This window comes from Delphinus delphis, chromosome 10 (genome assembly GCF_949987515.2).
Source record: "Delphinus delphis chromosome 10, mDelDel1.2, whole genome shotgun sequence".
In the NCBI taxonomy this organism is placed as follows: Eukaryota; Metazoa; Chordata; class Mammalia; order Artiodactyla; family Delphinidae; genus Delphinus; species Delphinus delphis.
Window position 1 is genome coordinate 83957172 of NC_082692.2, and position 14867 is coordinate 83972038.

The following is a 14867-nucleotide window of genomic DNA, read 5'->3' on the forward strand; positions in this document are numbered from 1 at the left end:
GAAGAGAAACCTCTCAGGGTTTATTTTCTAGAAGTTCACCCTGCAGCTGCTGTTTCAAAAGGCAAGTTTTTCTAACGTTTTATAGACAACAAGAAAACATTTCACGTTCTTTTGAGAGTCTGCAGGTATTCCCAAAAGAATTTGGAATCACATTCCAAAGAGGATTTGTCATTAGATTCTTAGGCAAAGATAGTACTGTTTTCAACAGAAGGTTAACAGCAGAGAGCATAACCCATAACCCTTAGGAATGCATGATAATAAATAGTCCAACATTCCTAAATGTTGTTTTTTATTTTATTTTATTTTTATTGGAGTACAGTTGCTTTACAATGTTGTGTTAGTTTCTACTGTAAAGCCAAGTGAATCAGCTATACCTATACACATATCCCCTCTTTTCATCATAAAAAATAATCTTTATTTTTTAACCCAAAGTGTTTTGCCTCCTCCAATGTCTTTACCTGGAAACTGTCTGTTATCTGATCGACTTGTATCCATTTCACCTCTTTGCCCAACTTCATTCCTTCTTCTACTTTGCTCCCAGTTTCGCGTGAAAGTTGACTGATCAACGTAGTTTTTAAAAACAATAAAACTGGGAGCAAAAGATAAATTTCAGATTCCTTAAATAGCCAAGGAAGACCTTGACTGGTCAGAATCTATAGCATCATTTTCAAACTGTGGCTTAAAGTTTTAAGATTTCTCCGAGGTGCCTATCCTTTCCCTTTAACCTAATTGCAATGCTGCTGTTCTTGAACTCACCTGCTTTTGTTATGAACGTTTCAGAATGTTGCCTCAAAATCCCACCTCCACCCCCATCTTGAAGCCTTCTTAATGTCTAGAAACAATCATTCCCTTCTCTGGTCCCCCTTGGGACTCCTGGCATCATCATCTCCATTGTGGTCTTCTGTAAACCTGTCTTATCTTCCTGGCAAGGTTAGAAACACCTCCACCCCAACCCCCCAGGGCTCTACCTCTGTCTCTGCATTTTCTGCATCTTGCTCAGTGTAAGACATGATCACCTACAGATTAACAATGGTTGGATAAACAAAACCAGTATATCAAAAACCAGTGGTGTTTTCCTTGTCCCAAAGTCATAGGCAACACCTGATTACGATGTTTCCTTAGGTTGTCTCTTTTCTCTAGTTATAGCACTTTATGTCCCTGCATCATAAATTGGAGACTTAATCTAATGCCTTTAAGAGTTCGGGCATTGTCCTTTGGAAAAGCAAATTATCTAAATTTTATGTATTCCTGGGGTCAGGAAGATGTTTGGTAAATGACAATCACAGTGATCTTAAAACAATAGAGACATCATCCGAGCTAAAGAAACCTAAGATGCAAACACTGTCCAGATGAGAAGAAGTAGTCAAGTGTTCAGGCGAGAATGAGTGAGCTGGAACACTGCTGATCATATTATTCCTCCTAGTTTATTTTCAGTTGTATTTTAATCATAGACCATATGAGTATCCATGTTATTCCTCAACAGAAACTATTTTTTTTAAGATTCAAAATGGTTTTAGTTCTCTGTAAGTTTACAAATTGTATAACCTGTTCTTCCGTGCAATTTCTAAGGCAGAGAATCCATTCCTACCTTGAGTGTGTGATGATGAAGCCTCTCCTTGGATTCTGTGATTATGTTTACATATTTTATTTATGTTCAACTAAACTAGTTTCTAATTATCTGTCCCCAGAGCAACGTATAACTCAAATCCTGTCCACATTTCTTACTTTGGAGGTTATGGTTTACTCTTGATTTTTCTTGATTTATGCTTTGATTTTCTTGATTTATACATATTTTTCCGCTTGTTTTATACATATTTTTCTACTTGTTTTACTTTTGAAATTACTGTGATACACTTATTTGTATTTGTTAAGTAAATTGCAAACTTTAAAATCCTTTGGAAGAATAGTTCTGAGGGAATTTTTATGAGGATAACATTCATTTCTAATTTGGAAATATTATCCAGTTTTGACTGATATATTTTATTTTATTTATTTATTTATTTATTTTACATCTTTATTGGAGTATAATTGCTTTACAATGTTGTGTTAGTTTCTGCTTTATAACAAAGTGAATCAGCTATACATATACCCCAATATCCCCTCCCTCTTGCATCTCCCTCCCACCCTCTCTATCCCACCCCTCTAGGTGGTCACAAAGCACCGAGCTGATCTCCCTGTGCTATGCGGCTGCTTCCCACTAGCTATCTATTTTATGTTTGGTAGTGTATATATGTCCATGCCACTCTCTCACTTTGTCACAGCTTACCCTTCCCCCTCCCCGTGTCCTCAAGTCCATTCTCTAGTAGGTGTGTGTATTTATTCCCGTCTCACCCCCAGGTTCTTCATGACCTTTTTTTTTTTTTTTCTTAGATTCCATATATATATGTTAGCATATGGTATTTGTTTTTCTCTTTTTGACTTACTTCACTCTGTATGACAGACTCTGGGTCCATCCACCTCACTACAAATAACTCAATTTTGTTTCTTTTTATGGCTGAGTAATATTCCATTGTATATTTGTGCCACATCTTCTTTATCCATTCATCTGATGGTGGACACTTAGGTTGCTTCCATCTCCTGGCTATTGTAAATAGAGCTGCAATGAACATTTTGGTACATGACTCTTGTTGAATTATGGTTTTCTCAGGGTATATGCCCAGTAGTGGGATTGCTGGGTCATATGGTAGTTCTATTTGTAGTTTTTTAAGGAACCTCCATACTGTTCTCCATAGTGGCTGTACCAATTCACATTCCCACCAGCAGTGCGAGAGTGTTCCCTTTTCTCCACACCCTCTCCAGCATTTATTGTTTCTAGATTTTTTGATGATGGCCATTGTGACTGGTGTGAGATGATATCTCATTGTAGTTTTGATTTGCATTTCTCTAATGATGTTGAGCATTCTTTCATGTGTTTGTTGGCAATCTGTGTATCTTCTTTGGAGACTGACTGATATATTTTAAACATGTCCTAACAGTTAAAATTTTTCTGTTGTTCTATTTTATCATTTTTCTCTGCTTAGACTTTCACTGCCCTTTGATTTCACTTTTGCTCTTTGAATTGGCTTTTGTCTTGAAGAGTGGGTGACGTTATTTGAATTTTCTATATGGAATTTTTATTTTCATTTTGAAGATGCCATTTTTTGAAGTTAGACAACTCATTTTAAATTCCTTTCCTGTCTTTGTTTTAGCAATCATTTAAAATGAGAACTGTAGACATTAATAAGCATGGTATTTGCATTTTTTCTTCTAGTTCATCAGGAAAGATGATAAAAGTAAGCATCAAGTACTTTATCCTGAACCAGTTGTATATCACTAGTGTCCCTGTTGGTTGGACATTGCAGTAAGGGTATTCCATACTGATGCCAACCTTTAAATCATTCATTCACCCACGTAGAGATGTACTTGGGTCACAGAATTCTCCATTTGGGTGATGGAGTCTGATTTGGACTGGGTTTTAGTCTCTTGAGCTAGACTGGGCCTTGGGATGAAAAAGATAAACCACAGTGGATGATAGGAAGTAAAAAGGAGTTAAGTCCAGTGGGTCCCAGGCAGAGCAGACTTGGAAATACATGGTTCAAAATAAAGCCCAGAAGTGACTGGCCAGCCTCAGAGGTCAGACTGGTCTGACTAAGCTCCAAGGAGAATAAACATGTTATTGAAAGGATCCCCTGTCCAAATTATGTTTGTTGTGCTCATTTCAAATAGCGAGCTAAATAATTCAGACCCAGGAATGTGGTCTCCAGGCTCAAGTTTTCTTTTTAAATTCTTTTTTTGTTTTCTTTTCTAAAAGGAGATAATTTGAATTACCCATTTCCCTTTATTTTGACTCATGCAGCAGTAATAATTCCATTCCCTTTATTTTGACTCATGCAGCAGTATTTCTAGTTCCTAATCAAAATCCTATCCAGAAATAGAATCTTTAAGGGCACACTATCCAGCATAAAGCTATCTTTGCCAAAAAAAAAAAAAAAATCCCTGCAAGATCGTCATATGTTTCATCTTCTTGTTTCTTTTAAAATAAAATTGAATGTGTGAAACTAGAGCCTTCTTTAACAAATAATTATGTGCTATCACATTAGTCTTTTGTGATTGTCTTCAAAATCATTGCATTGTCCCTTGCCATTGTTTGTATAACAGTGACATTATATGTATAATGCACAAAATGGTATTAATCAGTGTGTAGAGAAGTCACCAACTTGGATTATTGGATTTGAGGACTCTTGTAGAGTACATCTTTCTGAAGGATTGGTGGATTGGGTCCAGATGGAAACGGTATAGGATGAGTGCTTACCCTTCAAAAGTATGTTTTCTCCTACAGAATGGAATCTCTATATTATTTAGTATAGTTAATGAAAAAGTTTTCAGTAGCCATTCTAATGACCAATGTATGCCATCACGTTTTTTTACATTTTAAAATTCTCTTTGAGATTATGTGGCCTTGATACAAAAATACACATGGAGTAAATAAACATTGGTCTAAAGTATCTGTGGTAAAGACAAATAAAACAAGAAGAAAATTCCTTATTTGTAACACAGGCTCTCCCAGCGGAAAGTTACAGCTAACACCACAAGGCATACCAATTCAAGGATTTAATAGATGTTAGATCTCATCAAAAGTTTAGGTTTAAGAAATAGCACTCAGGGATATAAAATGCATTAAGTTTTATCCACGTTTCATGCCAAACCATTAAAAAAGCTGTTTACCTTGACCAAATTATTTTTATACCTTACAGAGTTTCTGTTACTGACATAGACCTTGGTTGGCACTGAGAAAAGATATAAGAATAAACATGTGAATAAGAATAACATGCTATAAGAATATACATGCTATAAGAATAAACATGCTAGTGGGTTATGAAGATTTTTGTTTCCTCGGGATTACAGTATAAATCCTTTAATTTACTACTGTCCCATTAGTGTAAATATTGTTCCACTTCATGTTAAATTAGTAACTTTATAACTATATAATGCAATTAACACACTCACCTTTGTACTATTATTTCTATGTGCTGTACATTTAAAATGTTATAATCTGATGGGCAGTGTTCCTGTGTGTATGTGTGTGCATGTGTGTGTGAGTGTGTGTATTTAAATAGTCAACTGTCTTTTAAATAAATTAGGAGAAGAAAAAATAGATATTTTAAAAAACATTTACCCACACAGTTGCCATTTCTGGTTTTCTTCAATTCCTTCTAGTAGACCTGAATTTTCATTTGATTTCATTCCTCTTCAGCCTAAAGAACTTTCTTTACCATTTCTTGAAGTTCGGGTCTGCTGGTGACAAACTCTTTCAGCTTTTGTTTTTCTAAAAATGTCTTGAGTTCATTCTCCTTAGTAAAGGATATTTACCCTGAGTGTAGAATTCTTGTTTGCTAGTTTCCTTCTCTCCTTCCCTTGTCCTTTCCTCCCTTCCTCCCTCCCTCCCTCCCTCCCTCCATTTCTCCCTCCCTTCCTTCCTTCATTTTAATTTTGACATCCTTCCTGTTATTGTACCCCTATATCTAACATGCCTTTTTCCCTGTCTGATCACTTTAATTTTATTTTTTAATCTTTGGTTTTCAACAGCTTGTCTATGATGTGTTTAGATGTAGTTTAAAAAAAAAATGTTTTCTTCTTAGATTTTGCTGAGATTCTAGATTCTGCAAGTTGACGTTTTTCTCCAAGTTCAAGACATTTGGGGCCATCATTTCTTCAAATATGTTTTCTCTTCCCTTCTCTGTCTTCTCTTCCAACAGCATTACAATTACACATGTGTTAGACCACTTAATATTTTCACAAAGGTCACAGAGGCTCGACTTATTTTTTCCCCAGCCTCTTGTCTCTCTTCTTCAGATTGAATAATCTTTGTAGAATTGCTTTTTTTTTTTGCGGTACACGGGCCTCTCACTGTTGTGGCCTCTCTCCCGTTGCGGAGCACAGGCTCCAGACGCGCAGGCTCAGCGGCCATGGCTCACGGGCCCAGCCGCTCCGCAGCATGTGGGATCTTCCCGGACCGGGGCACGAACCTGTGTCCCCTGCATCGGCAGACGGACTCTCAACCACTGCACCACCAGGGAAGCCCTAGAATTGCTTTTGCTGTGACTAGCCTTTTCTTCTATACTCCCCAATCTACTACTACTAAAGCAATCTTGTATATTTTTCATTTTAAACATACTTTAAGTTCTAGAATTTACATTATATTTGGTTCTTTCTAATAGTTCCTACTTTTTTGCTGATAATACTCATTTATTATCACCATTTTTTCCTTTAATTTCTTGATCATATTAGCTTAAAGTCAGCATTTGGTAACCCCAACATTTGGATCTTCTATTGACTGCTTGCTTTCTTGGTTATTCAAATGGCTGATAATCTTTTATTGTATATTAAATACTTTGGATGATACATTATGGAGATTCTGGGCAACACCGCATTCTTTTAAAGGGTAATGAATTTTGTTCTAGCTAACAGTTAAACTACTGGTATATACTTTGGATCCTGTCGGGCTTGGTTTTATGTTTTGTTAGGGTTGAGTCAATTTCAGTTTTTTTCTTAGTGTTACTATGTAGCTCAGGCTAAAATATCTGGTTATTATGGCTGAGGCATGTCCTTTTTCAGGGCTCAGTTAAATGCCCAGGTGCTCAGTGAGATATCTCTAGTCTAGTTGGACCAGAGTGTGCTCTAACACTGTATTAACCCTCATACATGCATTCATTGCTCAGTCCCGCAGAAGCTAATTTTTGCGAGATACTTCAAGTCTCTTCCTATGCATGCACAACCCAGCCCCTAGCCAGGAATGCTAGGGTGAACTCTGCCCCTTACCTTCTTCGTGCAGCTCCCTCTTCTCCAGAACCCTGCACTGAACATTCTAGCCACTTCAATAGCCCAGACTCCGGTCTGTGCCTCTTCACTTCAACAACTTTGCTACTCTACTTTGGCCCCATCTGTTCAGTACTCGCACTTTGGTAGGGAAAGGGTTGCCAAGTCAAGAGCTGGAGCAAATATGTAGTTCGTCTTTTGTTTTTACCTACTCTCAAGAATTATCAGGTTTTATAACTATAAATGAAGACATGCAAGTCCAGTATCATTTATTCCATTGAGACCAAAAGTTAAAGAAATTTTGCACATTCCTTTTTCCCTATCCTTCCAGTCAATCAGACATCAGAGACAGGTTTCAACATCCCCTGGTGTGGGGCAGATGAGTCTAGAACAAAGGGTGGCTCCTTTTTGAGATTCAAATCTCATTTTATTTTAACTTCATAGAAGAATCAGTAGTTTTGAAAGCAAGTCCTTTTTATGATAAGTACCAAAGAACTGAGATCACATTTAAACCATAAATCATATGTTAGGTAAGACTACAAAATTGCTTTAAAGTTTAGTGTTTGAGCTAATCACCCCACCCAATTAAATTTTGACAAGTGAGTAGGAAGGGAATTTGAAGGGGATGTGTGACTGTGGTTTAGATGCTCGATGTTCGTTAAATAGGAGTTTGGTGCATTATTGTTTTAGTTAATTCTTGAAAGATTGGGACAGTAGGATCCCTGGATAATCTGGGGATTACTAGGGCAGAATAGTTCTTTGCCCAGTTTCCTAGAAGTACCTTAGTAGTTTTCAAGACTTAGAGAAAAATCTTTGCATCCAGCATGACATCTAAATATCAATAGCAGATGGAAAGACTAGGTGAAAAGATTTGAGTATTTCCATTAATACAGTGTATTCTGAGAACACCTGGGGAGAATTCCAAACTTCGTCCAAGTTTGAGAGAAGTGCTGAGGGCCAGTAAACAGAAACAGGGCTCTTGGTCTCAATAAGAGATGCCATTCATGGGTGCTGCATAGTAGACAATCCACGCTAGCAGCAATGGAAGGGTTATGGATTTGGGGAGAAGAAATTGTGGGGAAAGAGATGATCCCCAAAGGCTATCAGGAAGTGTTCTCTCTAAGTGAAGACCAGCAATGACAGAGGATTATCATGTATTAGATTTGCTATCCAAGGGGAAGTTAAGGGGGGATTGTATATAGCCTGAAAGCCTCTCTTTGAAGCTGGAAGAGATTGAATTAACTTGAATTTGTAAGTTTTTTTCAACTATCAGTAGGAATGTTGGCACAAATGCTAAGTTAATATCAGTTAAAGAGAAATAAAAACACCGTATGTTTTGTTGATCTGAAGACATAGCCTTGCTTTATACTTCCATTCCCACTACTCTCCCGAGATCTCTAAAGATGAGTTCACCAATGTAGGCAACATTTAGAAGTGCTTTTTAGGAGTCTGTTTAGAAAGGCTTCCTTCTTAGATAATGGCCACCATCACTCACAGAGGTGGGTCCAGCACCCTATTCCTTGGCCATAACAGGTGGTATCAGAAATAGGTGGTTCAAGCTGACCAATCCAATATCCTCTCTCCCAAAATTTGGAATTGGGATCCAGTCGTTAGGGATTGGGATCCAATCGTTAGGATTTAACACAGGATGGCCTGTTTGGGTTGTGAGAAAGTGGAAAAATGGGGCAATCAGGAGAACAAAGTGGGCAACTTACTTGTTCCAGTTTCTTCATCTTTAAAGTAGATGTAATAATTATGGTATCTACTTTGAAGTTGTTGGGGGGGGGTGGTTAAATATTAATGAATGTAAAGAGCTTGGAAAAGAGCCTGAACATACATTAAACACTCAGTAAAGACTTAGAAATTCTGTTTATTATGAGTGAATTATTTTTCAACTCCATTGAGGTATAGTTGAAGCGCAAAAAGTGACACATATTTAAAGCATGTGGTTTGGTCAGATTTGACATGTGTATGAACCCATTAAACAATCACTGTAATCAAGATAACAAACATCCCCATCACTCCAAAAGTCTCCTCATCCCTTGGTAATCCAACCTTCTCTCCACCCACATTCTCAGACAAATACAAATCCTCTTTTTGTTACTCTCTATAGATTAGTTTGCATTTTCTAGAATTAAATCTAAATGGAATCATATACTATGATTTGTGTGTTTTTTTTTTTTTTGGTTTGTTTTGCTAGATTTTTGAATTCAGCACAATGATCTTGAGATTCATCTATATTGTTGTGTCAGTAGTGCACTTTTATTGCATTCCATTGTGTGGGCATACCATAATTTGTTTATCTATTCACCTGTTGATGGGTGTTTGAGTAGTTTCCTGTTACAGCTATTACAAATAAAACTGTTGTAAACACTTATGTATCGATACAAGTCTGTGGTTTTACTTTTTGTTTGGTTTTAGTATTTATCAAATTAAAAACTTTTAAGGGGAAAATGAGAAAACCCCTCAATAAATAAAATTGTGATTAGAAAATACAGTTTTAAAAATAGCGTTCATTAGCTTGCAAATTAATTTTACCCTAGAATATACAACTTTACTTTTAAGAGACTAGTTGACATCCAAATGGAGTTTACAACTGTCTCATCTTTATATTTGACTACTGTGAGGTCTTTGTTGAACTACCATCTGCTAGGAAACCTTCTAAGAGGAAAAAGGTGGCTTATAAAATTGAAGACAATAAGACCAGACACTGCCCCTTAACCTCTCAAAATTGCATTATAGAAATGAAGAGGCGTATTGTCTTCCCAGAAATGTGCACTATTGTTTTTTAAAAAGATAATTGAACTTTTCATACAGTTAGAACATTTAGTGCAATTTATTTTAAAAGTAAATTGCAGAAATAGCAACTTTGCTTTCTCACTGGAAACCTAGATATTTTGAAATATTTGGCTGATAGCGATTACAGCCATATAGAACATTGCTTACTGAGTTTGTATTACAAATTACTTAAAAATTATTTATTAATGAGAAGGGATTGATTCATTGGATTCTTACATTACAGTACCTTTTTCTAAATTCTTAATAATTATTTTAAATAATTATGTAAACTAGTGGATATTATTGGTGGAGATATGATAATGCTTAAAACAAAGTCCTCTTTAATCAGTACATTATGTCATTCAAATGTACTCTTGAAATGTTAACATCTGGAAATTTCTGTCTCTTTGAGGGAGAGACATTTCTTGACTACATGTAGTTATTTCCCTCCTATTTGAGTCTCGTCACTGTCAAGTTCTTTGTCATATTCTTGGTTGTATCTTGGCTTTTTTAGTTCCAAGATCTCCTTTGGAGATGGTGGTCATTATTAAGTAGGATGGACAACCGTGATTTCTTTCATACAGTACCTGGTTTTCTACCTACATCAGTGAGGAATACTGTTTTTTTTTGTAATCCTTGGAGAGAAAGAAAAAAATATGTTATCTTGATCAGTCTTTTCTCCAGACCACCTCTCATGGGTCAGTCTTAAAGCAGGACATTTAAATAAATTGAACTTCAAATACAATCCCAGTTTAATAGGACTTTTGGATTCAAAGAGAAATTCTAACATTTGATCAGCTATTCACAAATGATGTCTTTGTATCCTTTAAAGAACTATAAAGCAAATAAAAAGTTGTAAGCTGTTTTATTTGATGTTATCTGAGATAAAATAATTCTTTGAAGAGCTGTAGAGACTAATTGGAAAAGAATATCAGTATATCCCTAAATTATGAACTTAATAAAGTTAAAACCACACAAGACCTACATAGGTAAGCCACAGTGATCTAAGAATACACAATTGTTAATGTTCTAGAAGCTCTAAGGGGAAAAAATGAGTTTTCTTGGAGAAGAGATGAGAAAGTTTTAGTGGACAGAGATTAAAAAGAAGGAATGATTGAAAAAGGGAAAGGAGTAGGGTACAGATAATAAAAGGGGAAATTCTCCTTCCACAAATTAGATGGAATTTATCCAGCTTCTCTGCAGGGTATCTACTTCCTCAGAATTGGAGCTAGTGACAACCAACGCAGTTTCCAATCCAAACTCATGGCTTCCAGCTCAAGCTCATGGGTGTCAGTTTATCCTTTTTATCCTCTGCTTTACATACCTTCTTGTCTTCCTGATAACCTGCTCCACCCACTTGAAACTCAGGCATCAGAAGCAAAACTACAACTTTATAGAGACTAATTGACTTCGCAAATTGTGTAAGATCAAATCCCTGTTAACAGATCCCTTACTATATAAACCTGCCAGCGGTTCTGCTTTTCTGATTGAACTCTGACTGATAAAGTGCTCCATTCACATTGCGCCATGTAAATGGCGCCAACTGCTATAGTCCTGTAGTGTACTGCCTAGGGGCCGAATCAGCAGCTCTGAAAGTCTGTATTCCCATAGCTTAAGTGGCTTATTAAAGACTAGAATCACTTGTTTCTCATTTATTGCTCCAGTAATAGGTGGGAAAATTGACTTCGTAGCCAAATACATTTGAAAAACACTGAACTCATTCCTCACCACTGTACTGAGATCCTACCACCTTCACACAGTAAAGGCTCTGTAAATCCACGCACTAAAGCAATTTGTTCAGTCCATCCTTCTCCAAACTTATTTGACCATGGAATCATTTTCCAAGTAGCTCCTGTTAACATAACCCTGCAACCAGTGGTTACAAAACACACTTTGAGAAATATTGGAATGCATTCTGATAAGCTCAGTCATTTAACATTTGACTCATCATTTCTAAGTGCTATCTAAGAACAGAATTAATATAACTTAAAATCCCACTTAGGCAGTCAAAATTCAATGCATCCAGGGGATGTGATCATAAGAATGCAATGGAGAACAATGCCTGCTGATATGCAATGTAACTCCTTCCAGCCCTTTTCAGGAGATCTTGAACCACAGGAGAAAGGCTGGTGGCAGAAAATGCATGCTGGTGTAGGAAAGGCACAGTGCACTGCACCGTGACAACAAAAAGAGGTCATAGAGGGAATACTTCTTCTCCTCTCTCCATTCTTTTTCCCTCTTAATGTTGAGTTAGAAGATGAATATGTGAATGGCAAAAAAAGGCAATGAGATAATGAACAGAAGGCATGGAATATTGAAAGCTGAAACCAGGTTAGCCTTGAGTGAAATGGAGGAAAGTCAGGCTCAGAGCAGACCACACACTTCATTTGTATCTTAACTCAGCTGTTTACATGTAGATGAGACATTTCCATGGCACCCTAGTTGCTGCAAGGCCAGCAAGGCAAAACTGTAAAATAGACAAGGTTAGTTTTTTATGCACTTGTTTTCTCTCGGTGAAGCAAGCAAGTGGTTCGCAAAAGGAGTCCTTTGGGTGCCTGGAATGACTAGGGAACGTCACTGGCATATCAAGGACAGGAACCTTGGATGCTGAACATCCTGTTATGTAAGGAGGATCCCGCACAATAAAGAAATGACCTCCCCAAAATGAGTTGCCTCTCTGTTGACATACATGGAAAGTACTTCATCTGGGTCTATCTCCTTTCCTATTTCAGCAATTTCACTATGTGTGTATCTCAACTAGGTGTGGAGATCCACACCTAGCTGATTAGCTGATAAAAGTTATTGCAGGAAGATTGAATAAGACTCAACTTTCAAGTGTTCATTTACATTTCAAAAGAGGAAATAATCAACTACAAAGAGTCTCTAACTAATTGATGCTGCGAGAGGGAAAAATATATTACAATATTTTATTGGAATAGTAATGTAGTCCTCTTATAGGGAGAGCAATTTTGAGACACTTCCTTCCTTTGCAATTTGCTCATTTCCAATTCTACTCTCTCTCTTTATCGTTCTATTCACAATACTCCCTTTCCAAGAAATCATTTGTGAGTGGCTGATGTTGCACCTGTACGACATCAGCCTATAACCTTTGTAAATACATGTTTATGAAAACAAACAGCCAGTACTTGGAGAGAACTGGTAGGTATATCATATTATAAAACATGTCTCTGTCCAAGTAAAGGAAGTCTTGTCTGAACTATTAAACTCTCTATGAAAAATAGGTAATGAGACAAAGTGGCAGTTTCTGATTTTTCCTTCTTGCCTACACATGACCAAAACAAAAATATTTCGTGTTCTTGCTTGGTTATTGGTGTAATAGTCCCTTTATGCATTATTATTTTGTATCTTGGACTAAGAGCTCCAAAGATAGAAGAATAGGAGTAGCTGATGAGTTATAGCACTAGCCCTATGTATCTAAGGAAGCTCTGCACTCTGAAATGTGCCATTATCTCCACCCTAAAGATAAAACCTGAGGCTCAGAAGGCTGAAATATCTACTGCGATTAATGCTGAGAACTAGTGGAAGTCAGAATTGACCCCAGGTCATCTTAGTATCTAAACTTATACTTTATTACTATACCCTACAGTGTACAGGTGTTTTTAGTTTGCCTCATAGGCTGTCCTACATAAGTATGCATGTTCTAGATAGCTTTGAATATAACCAGTTATTTAAGGGAAGGATATGTAATTTAAGGGAAGGATATGCAATCTAAGGGAAGTACATGTAATCCCTACCATCAGGGAGGTTTCACTCTAGTTGGAGGGATGTCACATGTACAGTGACACATACATATGGAAAGGTAGAGACTAAAACATGGCATGATATTAATTAGTGCCAGCTGAGATGCACATTCAGTAACTGTAGGATTTTAGCAGGGAAGAACTCACTAGGAACTGAGATAATCGTGTTTCCGTAGTGTAGTGGTTAACATGTTCATCTCACTGAGTTGAGGTAGTCAAGGAAGAAAACAAGGCTGGTTTTCAGACCTGAAGTGTTACTAATAATAGCCATAATGTATTCATTAAAAAAAGTGTGATGAGCATTTATTATGTGTAGACCTGAACTAGGCTCTGGGAATACAGTGATGAAAGGGGTGGAAAGAGACCTTGCCTGTCGTGTGACCCCTTTCTCTCCAGGCCCCAACATTTCTTATGCCTACAGAATGACCTGGGCATCCTGTTGAAATGTAATTTTTGATTCAGGAGGTCTGGAATAGACCTGAGATTCTGTATTTCTAGCAAGGTCCCAGGTAATGGACATGCTGCTGCTCTACAAACCATACTTTCGAGTAGTCAGACTCTAGAGGACATGGTGGATGAGTGAATGGTGGGCATATAACTTTAGCAAAAATAACTGAAGGTCCACCAAGAGCATGTAACCATCTACTCTAGCTTTCAGGTCCTGTCTCCACAAAAAGACCAGGCTACCATTGCTGCCTTGTCATAGCCTGCATAGGCCTAAAGTATGGGATCAGTCACTTTGGTTTACTTTCTTCTAGATCTATATAGAGATTTTCCTTTCTGTTGAATTGTTTTCCCTCACCTATTTACAGTCCAGTTGATTGTAGCACATTTTTTTTCTTTTTTTTGTATATCACCTTTTCACTCTTACTTTCCTGGTAACTTTCTCCGTATCCTAGCAAAATTGATTTGATTTCAGCACAACCCTGATATTCTTGGGATCAGTACAGTTGAAGAGCATTTCTGAATTCTGTGAATTTGTGATCTTATTTCTAATGTGTGCTCTCTCTCCTCCCTCCCTCTTTCTTCTTTTCCATCTCCCTCCCTCCCTCCCTTCCATACCTTCTGTTGTTTTTTTCTGTCATTTTGTGTTTCTTATCTACCCTCAGACTGGAACATTTTCAAATTAGTGGGGATTCTTAATATAGCCCCAAAATGATGAGTTTCACATCCCAGATATGCCACTTATTAGTTATCTGACTTTGGGTAAGTTATTCAACCACTCTGCTTTGCACTCTCCTCATCTTTTAACTGGTTAATAACAGTATGTATCTCACAGTGTCCTTGTGGGTTAAATGATTATTAAATGTTAAGTGCTTAGAACAATTACTAGAACTTAGTAAATACTATATAAATGTTGGTGGCTATTGTTATGTAAACTTCTCGTTCTCCTTGGGGGGGCAACAAACTTTCTTTTGGTTTGACAGTACAGACGTCCATGGCACTTAGTCACGAAGTTCATTGCAGTTGTTGTCTCTCATGTTCTGAGGAGACACTTGGAAGGGCTAAAGAGTTGTACCAGAGTTTTTATCC